This window comes from Schistocerca cancellata, chromosome 10 (assembly GCF_023864275.1).
Source record: "Schistocerca cancellata isolate TAMUIC-IGC-003103 chromosome 10, iqSchCanc2.1, whole genome shotgun sequence".
Lineage (NCBI taxonomy): Eukaryota > Metazoa > Arthropoda > Insecta > Orthoptera > Acrididae > Schistocerca > Schistocerca cancellata.
In genome coordinates, this window is record NC_064635.1 from 220,878,803 (window position 1) to 220,891,632 (window position 12,830).

Sequence of the window (12,830 nt, forward strand, 5' to 3'; positions counted from 1 at the left end):
GGCTCTGTTCTGTCGACGATGCTGCAGATGGTGAGCTCTGCTTTCATTCCACTAGCGAGGCTGGCAGTCTTCACCAAATCAGATAGCCGCCGGAGCCGGAGAGAATTTCTTCCGATCCATAGTGACACACACCATTGGTGCCGACATGAGCGACGACCTGCAGATGGGTGCACCCTGTACCCTTCATGGCATCCGGAAGGACCCTTTCCACATCTGGAATGACTCCCCTCGGTATGCACACGGAGTGCACATTGGTTTTCTTCCCCTGTCTTGCTGCCATATCCCTAAGGGGCCCCATTACACGCCTGACGTTGGGGCTCGCAACTACCAGTAAGCCCACCGTCTGTGACCACCCGGATCTTGCAGACTGATAGGCAGCCTCTGGAACAGGACAAGCAGCCACGTTGAGCCGAAGATCAGTATCAGCCGGAGACAGAGCCTGGATCCGGTTCGTCAGACAAACTGGAGAGGCCTTCCGTTCAGCCCTCCGGAATGTCTTTCGCCTCCTGTCACACCTCGAGACGACCGCCCACTCTACCACGGGTGAGCGGTCAATCTCAATGTGGGCAGCATCCCGGGCAGCCACAGCCGTAGTCCGATCGGGGGATGCGTGGGACGAGCTGGCCGTCCGCGACAAACCCCCGTCCGGCCCCCTACAGTGATGCCCATTGGCAACAGCCCCGAGCTGTGCGACCGAAGCCAACACTGCCTGAGGCTGGGAGCGAAGGGATTTGCCAACTCATCCCGCATCCGAACACAGGAGTTGCAGTCCCTATTTGTGCTAAATAGTGTTGTGGAAAGAATGTCTGAACTAATCTACAGAGAGCACAAACAATTCGACATAAAATTTAAACGGTTATTGAAATACAAGACTGCCTAGTAAATGCAGTGTAATGCTGCTACTTGCGCACTGCTCGGCGGCAGAAGGCTAACTGTACTGTCAGTAACGTACAATAACTGTTAGCAACATTACTATTTAGAAGGTGTACGTGACAATGTCAGTCTTCTTTAAATATTCATATACACCATGTACAACCTATCAAATGATACCTAATTGCGGTTGTAATACACGGCAAAATATGTAGATAAGTGCTGGTAAGGTGTGAAATTACACCCACCTTACAACCTGCGGCACATTATCCTCGCGGGAAGGTGTAACGCCAACGTAGAGGAGTTTAGGAATTTGCTACACGATCTGCAGTAGGACGGAGGCGAGTGCGCCCAGTATGACGTGCTGGACTCCTACGGAAGCGGACAGCGTGGCAGTAGTCGCGCACGCAGTCGAAGCAGGCGACTTGTAGCCGCGCGCGTAGTCAGAACAACTACTACGATAGGCACCAACCACACCATAACTGGCGCAATGACTGTAGTCAACGTGGGAATCACTACGGTGATAACAGGAACAACGAATCGACACTAGCAAAACCGTGATGGGAACGGCGATCGGTTTCGGGGAGAAAGGCGTGGTAACAATGTCGGATCAGGTCCTCCACCCGGAGTTTAAGTCAGGTCAGCAAATCCCAGCCACAATCGGGCAGGCCCTAATCGACGGACTGAACGGTGACAGTCAGCAGGTGCGGAGGACGAGGCACTGCGACGGGTCTTGGGGTGGGCAAACGAAGGTGCGCTGCTTGTGCGGAAGGGTGACGTCAGGGAGTGTTTGTTGCACGAAGTGTCGAGCGCGAGAATGCCAGCACTTAGCCCTGTCGTGGCAGTGCAGCTCGAGTGTGTACCGGATACCGGCAGTATTGGCGAGACAGCATTTCAGCACTGTCGGGATTCTGGGGCTCGGTCTACTTTTCGGTTACGAGGGACGAAAGTAAAGGGTGCGGTCTACGGAAAGAGCATAGAAAATACGCGAGCAGACTCGCTTAAATTTTTCGTGTCAGGGGACAGACTTTGATATTAATTTTTTTTATTGTACCCGTGTTAAACGTCGCAAAGATTTTGGGAACAGATTTTATGCATGGTCAGCACGCAGCGATTGACGTGGGTGGAGGAGAAATGACGGTACGTAGTGGAGGTAACCTCGTGAGCTCGTTATTTAATGAGTGTGTGCTACGAGTCAGAGGTGAGTTGCCTGAGTTAGCATGTTCGTCGGGGCACGCGACTCCAACCTGAGGTCCTCGCTAGTTGCACTAGTTAGTTGAGCTCATCGGATGATGAGCATGAAAGAGATGCTGTTTTTGCTGCTGTCGCGGGGAAGAACGTTGCTGATCTGAGAATCACGGAATCTGCCCGAAACGAACTGATTCACGTGCTGAGAGCGCATGCGCGGGTATTTTCCCAGGCTCCTGGCGCACTTGAAGGGTTCATTTATGAGTTCAGAGTATGCGAACATCAAAAATTTTTTGTTACACCGTATCCGATTCCTCTCACCCATGAGGAACAAGTCGAGAGAGAACTGGTCGAGATGCTGGATGACGGGGTAATCGAGCGTGGCAGAAGCTCTCCTTACAAGTCACCGTTACTTGTAGTCCCGAAACGTGATGGATCTGTTCGCCCATGTTTGGACTCCAGGCAAATAAATACCGTCATTATGGCGGAAGCGGACAGGCCTGAGAGCCTGCGTGAATTACTGCAAGGTTTTCACGGAGTAAAGGTTTTCACCGACTATACGTTTTATCATCAGTTGATCTCCGATATAGCTTCTGGCAGATCATTTTGCATCCTTCCTGTATGCCATGCACGGTGTTTTTACGTTATGGAAACTGCTGTCATTTTCGACGCCTTCCGTTCGGGTTGAATGTGTCGTCAACCGCATTCATTAACGGACTTGATAGTATTCTGCCGGGTGAGTTACGGGCGCGAGTGACGTCATACGTCGATATTCTCATTGCTGAGAAATCAAGGGAAGAGCAGAATTATGTGTTACACACATTACTAGAGGTTTTTGAAAAAGCCAGAGTTACGATGAATTTAAAAACGTCGCAGCTCGGACGCGAGAACATGAAATTATTAGAGCATATTGTCTCGGCAAATGGAATACAACCTCATCCTGAGAAAATTGCGGTGATAGCGGAGTGTGCAATGTCGACAAGTAAAAAACAGTTGAGAGCGTTTTTAGGCCTGTGTAATTTTTGTAAGCGGTTTATAAATTGAAGTGTACTTGGTACGCCTCGTCTGTGTGCATTAACAGGGAAGAGCTCCTTCTGGGTCTGGGGCCAAGAGGCACAGGACGAATTTTGTAAATTGAAAAAGGCATTGGTAGAGGCATCCATTCTCGTGCATCCCAACCTGACAAAAGAATTCTGTTTAATGTTCTCCTTGTCTGAATTGGGTGCGGTTCTGTTTCAAACGGATGGAGGTGATGACCCTACCTCTTGGAAGGCGATCTCGTTTGGGAGCAGGGCGCTCTCTCGATACGAAAAAAATTATTTGGTCACTGAGCTCGAGGCGCTCGCCATTGTTTGGGCGATTAACAAACTTAGGTATTTTTTATTTGGCCCAACGACAAAAGTGTACAAGGACCACCGCGCGTTACAGTTTTTGTTTAGGTTTTTTATATTGGTAACGTCACGTACCGCTCTTTATGAAAATCACTGTCTGTGCTGTGTGCAGTCTGTGGCTGGTTAGCATTGGTGGAATATTCGCCTTTGTAGTGTTGGGCAGTTGGATGTGAACAGCGCGTAGCGTTGCGGAGTTGGAGGTGAGCCGGCTGCAGCTGTGGATGTGGGGAGAGAGATGGCGGAGTTTTGAGAGCGGATGATCTGGATGTGTGTCCATCAGAGACAGTACATTTGTAAGACTGGATGTCATGAACTGCTAAATATATAATGACTTTTGAACACTATTAAGGTAAATACATTGTTTGTTCTCTATCAAAATCTTTCATTTGCTAACTATGCCTATCAGTAGTTAGTGACTTCAGTAGTTTGAATCTTTTATTCAGCTGGCAGTATTGGCGCTCGCTGTATTGCAGTAGTTCGAGTAACGAAGATTTTTGTGAGGTAAGTGATTCATGAAAGGTATAGGTTATTGTTAGTCAAGGCCATTCTTTTAAAAGTCAGATTGCGTTGCGCTAAAGATATTGCGTGTCAGTTTAGTGTTGATCAGAATAAGTAAAGAGCGAAATGTCTGGGTACGTTCAGTTCTGCTCAGCTGTTTGAAAATCAAATAACTTAAAGGGTTTACCAGCACAATCATTAATAAATGTTTCAAAGGGGACGTTTCATTTTTAATGAGCGCGAAACTGGGACATGGGAGACTTTCCCGCTGGGTCTCGTACCTTCAGGGATTTCACTTCACCCTGGAATACATTCCTGGGGAAAAGAATGTAATTGCCGACGCCTGTAGGGTTGGTACATGGGGAAGAAGATGACCATGGTCTGAATCATTTCACCATTTTGTATCTGAAAGATGTTGCATTTGAGAATTTTATATCCATCTCTCTGAGTAACGCCACGCAGGGTCAGGACAAGGATGACACATTAAAAGACGTAAAGGAAAAATGGCGTGATATAGGCAATGTGGCGATTCGTCAGCATTATTTAGTACGGAATGGTGTCTTGTTCAAATGACGAGCCCTTGACGAGTGTACATAGCCACTGGCGGTCCCGGAGGAGCTTGTGAACGAGTTGGTTTGGTACGTTCATTGAAGCTATGGGAAGTTCGGCGCGCGAAAATGCTTCCTGAAACTGCGACAAACCTGCTACTTTAAGACACGTTGCGACGCATTTGTCGAGTAATCAGAGCATGCAGGCCCTGCCAGCATTCTAAGCCGCGTGCTGAGTCGTCAGCTGCACCTCTGCGCCCCACTGTCCCAAGCAAACTCAGGGACCTCGCCGCGGCTGACCTGCTTGGTGCACCAGTACGTTCAAGGGCAGGCTTTGCCTATGTCTTTGTGGCGGTCGAATTAACATCGAAGTTTGTGTGCAGGGAAGGCAGTTGTTGCTGCTTTCTCTACCGATTTCTTATGGGAGGTTGGCTCTGTAAAAAGAGTACTGTCGGATAACGGGACCCCAATTTAGATCACGGTTCTGGCTCCACGAAGAGGAAATGCAAGCTAGTACATCTTAATTTCGGGCCTCATCCCATCCTTGTGAACGTCTGATAAAGGAATTAGGTAAACTTTGTCGATTGTATTTGTAAGCGGTGCGTAGGCCCTTACTATAACTTTGCACTCAGCACAGGTCGATAGGGCGAACAATCGATTGTGACGTGTTGCGAGAGCGAGTGTCAGGATGCGACAGAGTGGTTGGCGGGAATGGTGTGTGTGTGTGTGTGTGTGTGTGTGTGTGTGGAGGCCATTTTATTGGAATACAGGATTTTTTTAACCGAGAAGGATGTCACCATCGCCGTGCTTAGACACATAAATAATAGATTAATACCAGGAAAGTGATGAAGTATCTTTGTAAAAGTGATCAGTGACGTTACTAGTGCCGATATTTGGTTTCGCGTCCACCGCGCCGGCCTAACCTTGGCTTGCAGTGTTGGATGCAGTGATGGATTAGCGTGTGACGATAATGGAAAATGAAGAAAGCCTGTGCTGAGATTAGCCGTAATTAGATATGTATGACGAAGGCAGTGGCTGTCTCCTTTTTGTGTTTTGAGAAGAATATAAGTTCGTAATTATTAAAACTGCGTTGGTGTTCCTTATTACTATACATTCAGTATTATAGTATTGAACAGGACGAACTGGAAAGTAACAACTTCTGTAGCAGTCAATTCCGATTACCAGCCCCATTAGGTTCACGGTCATGTTAATAATAAATATTGGGCTGCTATTCGATCAGATCAGGTCGGGATAAGAACGGAGGTGTTACACATTGTAGCCGCGACCTCAGGTCGTGGGACACGACCTGCACGGAAGGATTAAGTGTTCGTTTCTCCCGCGCGCTGTTGGAGAGTGGAACGGAAGAGAAATAACTTGAAGGAGGTTAGATGAACCCTCTGCCAGGAACTTAAGTTGTGAACTGCAGAATAATCATCCGATGTAGATGCAGAAGCAACAGTTAAGTTCCTAGGCACCTGCCACACGGAGCACGCTCGTACCTCGCCACTGACATATAGTATCAGCCGCACGCAGTTGACGTCAACAAGTGTGTGGGCCTGAAGATGACGTTGTTACGACGTTGAAACTAGCTGCCAAAATAAAATCGACAACTTAAATTCAGCTCGAGGAATTTCTACATTTTTAATATAAATTTATACCAGCTGACGTCCCACTGTCCTCCATTTCAACTATGGGTGTACGAAGCTAAGAAGGGAGTCAAACAGGTTGTCCAATCCGTACACTGAGAGCAAGCAGTACAGGAAACAGGCGAGACGTTTGGAAAGGGAATTAAAGTTCATGGCAAATAAATTAAAAAGAGCTGGGGTTTTCAAGCTGACATTGTAATTCTGTCAAAGATGGCAAGTGGCTTGGTAGAACAGCTGAACCGAACACTTCAAATACGAATGTGTCGGCATATAAGAAGAAAGACCACAGCTCAGAAATTTGCGTCACGTGTAGGGTGGTTTAATGACGTCACATTGGCGCCAGATTCCACCACAACTCTTCCCAACGCCGCCGTGGCCGTGCTGTACGGTGGGGTGGTCGACACAGCCTCTCTCGCCCATATTTCACCCCTTCTTCTCACGCCACTGCGATGGAGGTCTGAACCGCGTCGCTCAGCGTTTTCCTACGAGTGGCCGAGGAAAACATCTCAGATACACCGCCTCGAAAAGGCCACACGTGGTGGCGTAAAGTGAGTCACTGAAACTACCCCTTTCCCTGGGGCGTTGATTCCCACACATTTCGCGGTCGAAGACGAAAGTTCGCAGTGCGGTAAACAACAGCAAGACGTTCTCCGTAACCTTTAGTACTGCTAACACGGTCGGGCGTTTCAACCCTACCCTAACGACATTGTAGGGCTGGCCCTATCGAACGAGATAGCACCTATTTGGAGCGCAGCGTGACTGGAGTTTTTGCTCTTGTGTGTAGTGAAAGGTCTCTGTTCGATCCCTTTCATGTTAATCTCTTAAAACTGTTGTCATTTACGGCATACATTCATCTTCTAAATTTACTGTGGTGTTTCTGGCTCCATCTGGGAGGAGGCTGAGCAGTGGAACGCATTACTTTTACACATAAACAAGAACGATCTGTCGCACTACTACACTTTAAAACACAGTTTATATGTTAATCATGTCACACAATCTCATATGGAACCTACAACCGCTTTTTTTATATGGTGTATATGATAAGATATTGTCATCCCTCTTCCCTTCTGTGTGAAAGGATGAATGAGCAAATGTATTTCTAGTTGCATGCTTGATGGTAGCAGACAAGCCTGTCTGCTAGAGAACAGTAGGACCAATGTCGGAACAGGTAGCTACGCTTTCTAAAAGCAAAGAGGTTTCTATTCTTAGTATGGTCCTGTCCATCCCTTGTCATGTTGGTATAGGGAGCTGCCTCTCTGGTCACTTCCGTTTTGTATCTGTGAAGCACCCTAGGTAGGGGCCCAGGCCAGTCTGTCCGCGGCGAATGTCTGAAGTGGTAAGATCTCCGGCTAAGCGCGTGTCTGCCAAGTCCGTAGGACAATGGATTTCTTAAGTTCAGCCTAACTGAAAATTTAATCACCTTTATTTCAGGTTTAGATCTAAAATATCTTATGTTATGTTAAATTGCAACGCAGTGTAATTGGCGTGTGAAGTTCAGAATATCTTCCAGTAGTTGCTTTCTCAGTACTTTGTGAGTAAAGTGGCACCACATATTGATGAACCGTAACTATAACTAAGATCATCAATCTTAAATGCAAATGTGCGTGAGATTATAACGTCTCGTCTTGACAATATTTTTCAATGTAGCAACTTTTCTTTATGTTCAACCCATGTGGGGTGTACTTCGTGAGACCAGTACCACGTGCTTAAACAATTGTTTGACCCATCAGGTTAATAGTAAGACGACAGTAACCAGTTCGAGGTTTTTCTTTTGTAAATTGCGTTTCGATGTAATTTATTTTAATTATCAAAATTATTGTGGACTTACACTCTTTGTGGAAACCAAGTTGACCACGTGAAGCATGTGTTGTAATCATCAAAGTAGCCCTCAGCTATTCTTTTCAGGAAGATTTCACAGAGAATTAGTATGAATTTAGTATACGAGTGTGTGGTAATTTCATGACGGACAGGATTGCGCTACGACCGTAACTTCTTTGGGTGAAAATTGAATCGGTTGGTTGTGGTCAATTTCCTCTTGCATATGTTTCAATGTTCTTCGTGTGTTATTTTATGAATGCAGTGTTGTATGCAGTCTCCCAATCTTGGCTCCATATTTGATGTGTTCTGTAAGATTACAAACTCACATTTTCACAGTCCTAAATACGGCACCAGTTTAGTTATGAATCAAGTTTAATATGCTCAAATGTTATCGGAACAATGATAAATCTCCTAATATAAACTGATTTATTTCTTTTTATTTAAATTCTCTTTATATATATATATATATCACCGGTTGTCATAAGACGACTATTAAAAGATTATAATTAATGTTAGTCTGGTTGGGAATTTGGTAAGCTAGGCTGGATATCTGGTGAAATAGTTGCTCAATAATGCAAGGTTAACTTCCCCAGATAGCTCACAGCTTTTAACCCACTTTCATTGTCTTGAATATCAGCACCGCTTTGAGAAAAACTTAATGCATCAACATTACAGTAGACTGCAACCACTCGGGACCGTTCAGACCAATTCGACGAAATCTGAATGTGATCTGAAGCAGCTAAGGTTGTTCATGCCTTTTCAGCACTCGTGTTTTGTGTCTTCCTGTGGCGTGATCACGGGGCAGTGCGGCATTGACGCACACGCGAGTAAAACCGCCGAGGGGCTTTCTAAGACCGCCGAGTTCGAAAAAACCCTCGGTGACACCCGACCACCTTCAATGAGCACCTTCAAAATGTACCTGTACAGACAAAATCCGTGACAAGAGGACCAGGCGCCTGTAGGTAGGCTACACGGCAGCTCTTTCGCCACTACTTTGTTGGTCTCAGGCCTTGTAGAACGCCATCCGATATCACAGGGCGTTGAAGGGGTTGTCTGTCGGCCAGCTCGTAGGACGCCATCACAGGTTCTTTCTGAACATGTAAAGTTTTAAAATTCTTGGGAGAGGATGCAGATGAAGATGAAATGGGAGATATGATACTGCGTGAAGAGTTTGACAGAGCACTGGAAGATCTAAGTCGAAACAAGGTCCCCGGAGTAGACAACATTCCATTAGACCTACTGACAGCCTTTGGAGAGCCAGTACAGACAAAACTCTACCATTTGGTGAGCAAGATGTATGAGACAGACAAAATACCCTCAGACTTCAAGAAGAATATAATAATTCCAATCCCAAAGAAAGCAGGAGTTGACAGATGTGAAAATTACCGAACTAACAGTTTAATGAGTCACGGGTACAAAATACTAACGCGAATTCTTTACAGACGAATGGAAAAACTAGTAGAAGCCGACCTCGGGGAAGATCAGTTTGGATTCCGTAGAAATATCAGAACACATGAGGCAATACTGACCCTACGACTTATCTTAGAAAATACATTAAAGAAAGGCAAACCTATGTTTCTAGCATTTGTAGACTTAGAGAAAGCTTTTGACAATGTTGACTGGAATACTCTCTTTCAAATTCTAAAGGTGGCAGGGGTAAATTACAGGGAGCGAAAGGCTATTTACAACTTGTACAGAAACCAGATGGCAGTTATAAGAATTGAGGGACATGAAAGGGAAGCACTGGTTGGGAAGGGAGTGAGACAGGGTTGTAGCCTGTCCGCGATGTTATTCAATCTGTATATTGAGCAAGCAGTAAAGGAAACAAAGGAAAAATTCGGCGTAGGTATTAAAATCGATGGAGAAGAAATAAAAACTTTGAGGTTCGCCGATGACATTGTAATTCTGTCAGAGACAGCAAAGGAGTTGGAAGAGCAGTTGAACGGAATGGACAGTGTCTTGAAAAGAGGATATAAGATGAACATCAAAAAAAGCCAAACGAGGATAATGGATTGTAGTCGAATTAAGTCGGGTGATGCTGAGGGAATTAGATTAGGAAATGAGACACTTAAAGTAGTAAAGGAGTTTTGCTATTTGGGGAGGAAAATAACTGATGATGGTCGAAGTAGAGAGGATATAAAATGTAGACTGGCAATGGCAAGGGAAGCGATTCTGAAGAAGAGAAATTTGTTAACATCGAGTATAGATTTAAGTGTCAGGAGGTGGTTTCTGAAAGTATTTGTATGGAGTGTAGCCATGTATGGAAGTGAAACTTGGACGATAAATAGTTTGGACAAGAAGAGAATGGCAGCTTTCGAAATGTGGTGCTATAGAAGAATGTTGAAGATTAGATGGGTGGATGACATAATTAATGAGGAGGTATTGAACAGAATTGGGGGAGAAGAGGAGCTTGTGGCACAACTTGACTAGAAGATGGGATCGGTTGGTAGGACATGTTCTGAGGCATCAAGGGATCACCAATTTAGTACTGGAGGGCAGCGTGGAGGGTAAAAATCGTAGAGGGAGACCAAGAGATGAATACGCTATTGAGATTCAGAAAGATGTAGGCTGGAGTACGTACTGGGAGATGAAGAAGCTTGCACAATATAGAGTAGCATGGAGAGCTACATCAAGCCAGTCTGAGGACTGAAGACCACAACAACAACAACAGTAAAGGCAGGTGGGTACTACAACGGTCTTGCTGAACTGGATAATTGTAGAAGGACCCTTTACTGTTTTGCTCGTGCATGTGTCAATTTCGCATCCTTCTGTGATCACGGCACAGGAGGACAGAAATAGGAGTATAAGTAGTCTTTGCTGCTCCAGATCATGTTCAAATTTAGTCGAATTGTTTTCAACGGTCACTAGTGATTCCGATCTGTACATGAGAGCAAAAATTGCAGATGCGCTGCGCTCCAGACGGATGGATGAGGGCTGGTGGGATGCAGACCTACAGTGTCCAAAGAGAAGGGCTGAAACGCCCGAGGGTGTTGGTAGTGTCTGCAGTTACGTCTTCCAATGGCTCATCGCACTACGAACTTTGGTTTTCGTCCCAAACATGTGTGGGAATCAACGCTTCGAGGGAAGTGGTGTTTTTCATTAACGCCCTCTAAACCACCTGCAGTGGTTTTTTCGGTGTCGTGTATTCTGCGCCCAGAAAAGGTCGAGGAAGGGTCCACTAATCACCCGGGGTCGCGAGCTAGCATGCTCAAGCCGTACGGTACTAGCCATACTATATGTTGCATGTAACAATTTCAGTGTTATAGTTGTTGTATGTATATGTTTTAACGTCGAGTGTTCTTACTGACTAAAAGCAAAAAAAAAAAGATTCTATTAATTTATGCAGAAATTTGGTTTAGAACACATACACAACGACATTGCCCAAGTGGAGCACAAAATAAGTAAACACATAAATAAACAAGAAAATTGTGGTCAGGTTTTTGAAGGGCCATTTGTTGGCTGGTTCAATGCTGAAATTTGTTAAGCTTACGTCAGAGAAGCACTCGACCCAAAGAACATGAAAGAGGGCCCAAAAATATTATAGTTCAAGAGTGCAATTGCAGATGATCAACAAATTGACGAGACTAACAAAAATTAAGAATCTATTAAGGAGGTGGTTCTTGATAAAACTGAAGGACTTAAAGAAAACGTAGAAAATCTTGCACATAACTGTCATGCAAGAGAGGACAGTGTATTAGTTGAAGAAAGAGCAAATGAAGAAGAATCCAATGAAAGTAGTAGTAATCTGACGTTTGTCAGTGACCTTTGACTGTCTTGGAAATCTAACAGTTGAATCAGGAAAATAGTATGTGACAAAAAATTTAAAAACATACATTACTCATTCGTTTTTGTTTAACAGACAATGAGATAAAAACAAGCGTTAACTAACAGTTAACGTCTGACACCTTCTATATCAACCACAGCGTGAGAGTGTTTTTAGAACTTGGATGGCACATTCAACTAAAAATCACAGTTTGTACTATTCTTGTTGTAGTCTCTTTACTACAGGCAGTTCGGAAATAATGCAAATGCAACTGGGTAGATATTAGTCTCATTTTTATTACTTCCAAAATCTGCATGACTTGTATATATCTGTGAAAACTGTTTGCTACAGCACTTGAAGTACCATCCATAAAGAAGTCTCGTTTACTTCTTAGAGCCTTTCTCCCTGCTCTTCCACAGAAAACTATTATCCTGTCTCCTGATTTATCGTCGCTTAACAGGAAACTGCTGCCATCATTCATAGTTACTAGCTCTGGTTCAAGTTCAGCCTCTTCTCTTGTGTCTGGATCCCTCTCACTCCCCTGCGACTTTGCCCTTTGCTTGTATAACGTCCTCTTCGTTGTTCGCTGCTCTGGCATTTCTGTCACAAAGTCGTATCCTCGATTATGCAAGCTACCTAGCTGCTCTGAATAGATTTTGGAAATAGACGTATTTTCCTCTCGTGCCCTCTTCTTTTCCTGGTTCAGAGTCCTCAGTACTTCCAACATTGCGTCATCCAGAGCTACACATTGATGCTCGTGCGAAAAGAGCACTGTAGAATCCTAGATTTTAAGCTTTCCTCGGCAATGCTTCTCTTTCTGTTTTGAACAGCGCCAAATCACAGTCCCATCTTCATTCGTTTTCTTCACTGTGTAAGAATAACCCTCATAGTGGCAACTAGGCTTACCACGAATTGTCGTTGAAACTTCCATATCACAACTACTGAGATGGTAATATCCAAGTGGCACGATGTGACGTCTACGAAAACTAGAGCGATACTGACAGGCAGACGGGGGAGTTCGGCCGAGTCGAGGGAACAGGTGGAGCAAGGTGAAGGGGACGGTCCAGCTGCAGGTAGGACGGGACACAATGGACGCAGGTACGAGGCG